A 1,910-nucleotide genomic window follows, 5' to 3' on the forward strand; every position below is an offset into this window, starting at 1 on the left:
ACTAGATTCAAGTATTTGTTTTTTTTTAGATTGATCTATTTTTAAATTTTATTATGGGCCATGATTGACGTCAATTTAATGATATTAGAAAATTTTTGAACTATTAATTCATAAAACATCTCTATTAATTTATAATTCAATTTGAATATATATATTCCAAATGGGTAAAAAAAAAAATTTAATTGTTGGAGAATAAATAAAAAAATATATTTATATTGATGACTTTATGGCCCAATAGATAAGGCGCTGGTCTACGAAACTAGAGACTCTAGGTTTGATCCGCAGCGGAGTCGGTATGTGGCCTAAACTAGGCTCATACATCAAGAGCTACCAAATATCGATTATAAAACATCTAACTATTTATACTGAAATCTTTAATTAAGATTTACAACCCAACGGATTAGGTGATAGTCTATGAAACTAGAGGGTCCGATCCCCAGTACTTGAATCAAGCTAGTAAACTAGCCCAGCCCATAGGGTTAGAGTTAACAAACACCAAACAGAGTAGAAGACAAATAATGGGTGGTTTTGTGTATACTATTAATACATAAACTGAGGCCAATAATGGAGGAATGGCAAAGTACTCCTTTCCTTACTTACAGGACTCATGGAGTAGTGTATTTCAAGAAAGATTCCAATTTTGGGCCTCAGTTTTTGCATCATGATCTAGGTATAGAAAAAAATGCTTGGATAAGGTGGTTTATGTGACACAACTTCTTAGTTATGTGAAGGGGGAGAAGCATTTCCGTTCTTCCCTTCAATTTCTTATTCTTTTTCCTTGTATCACATCTTCAAATTCTTCTTTTTTTTTTTTTTTAATTGGGTGTTACACATACATCCCCCTAAAACTCGATTCGGTACGAAATTTTAAAGTTCAATTCAATGGATTTGTATAAAACACTTGAGTAACGATCTCTTATTGTACTTATTATTTATACGCTTATAATTATATTATTTTCATTCAAATATTAATTTAGTTATAGTATCCAAGGTTCTGTAGCTTAGTTGGTTAGAGCGTTGGTCTTATGAGCCGAAGGTCATGGGTTCAAGCCCCGCCAGAATCAACCAAGGGATTTATGGATGTTATCTCTCGATTGAGCTCACCTATGATTTTTGTGCATTAGGTGTTGATATGTGCTTTAGGTGATTATAGTTGTTTACACAAAAGGTTTTTAGTAGACCAAACACCCTAGGATTGTGAGTGGCTATTAGACTGAGTGTACCTTGACAATACAATGCAAGATGAGATTAGAACTTCTTACAAAAGGTTTTTAGTAGACCAAACACCCTAAGATTGTGAGTGGCTATTAGACTGAGTGTACCTTGACAATACAATGCAAGATGAGATTAGAACTTCTTACAAAAGGTTTTTAGTAGACCAAACACCCTAAGATTGTGAGTGGCTATTAGACTGAGTGTACCTTGACAATACAATGCAAGATGAGATTAGAACTTCTTACAAAAGGTTTTTAGTAGACCAAACACCCTAAGATTGTGAGTGGCTATTAGACTGAGTGTACCTTGACAATACAATGCAAGATGAGATTAGAACTTCTTACAAAAGGTTTTTAGTAGACCAAACACCCTAAGATTGTGAGTGGCTATTAGACTGAGTGTACCTTGACAATACAATGCAAGATGAGATTAGAACTTCTTACAAAAGGTTTTTAGTAGACCAAACACCCTAAGATTGTGAGTGGCTATTAGACTGAGTGTACCTTGACAATACAATGCAAGATGAGATTAGAACTTCTTACAAAAGGTTTTTAGTAGACCAAACACCGTAAGATTGTGAGTGGCTATAAGACTGAGTGTACCTTGACAATACAATGCTATGTTTACACGAAAGGTTTTTAGTAGACCAAACTGCCTAAGATTGTGAGTGGCTATTAGACTGAGTGTACCTTGAC

General features: G+C 34.3%; 1 non-coding gene across 1 annotated transcript; it reads left to right on the forward strand.

Moving 5' to 3' along the window:
• Positions 1-990: 990 nt before the first annotated feature.
• Positions 991-1,064, forward strand: TRNAI-UAU. The gene has a single exon. It is a non-coding gene; the product is annotated as a tRNA-Ile (tRNA).
• The last annotated feature ends 846 nt before the right edge of the window (positions 1,065-1,910 follow it).

Source organism: Cucurbita pepo, unplaced genomic scaffold (assembly GCF_002806865.2).
Source record: "Cucurbita pepo subsp. pepo cultivar mu-cu-16 unplaced genomic scaffold, ASM280686v2 Cp4.1_scaffold000553, whole genome shotgun sequence".
Taxonomy (NCBI): Eukaryota; Viridiplantae; Streptophyta; class Magnoliopsida; order Cucurbitales; family Cucurbitaceae; genus Cucurbita; species Cucurbita pepo.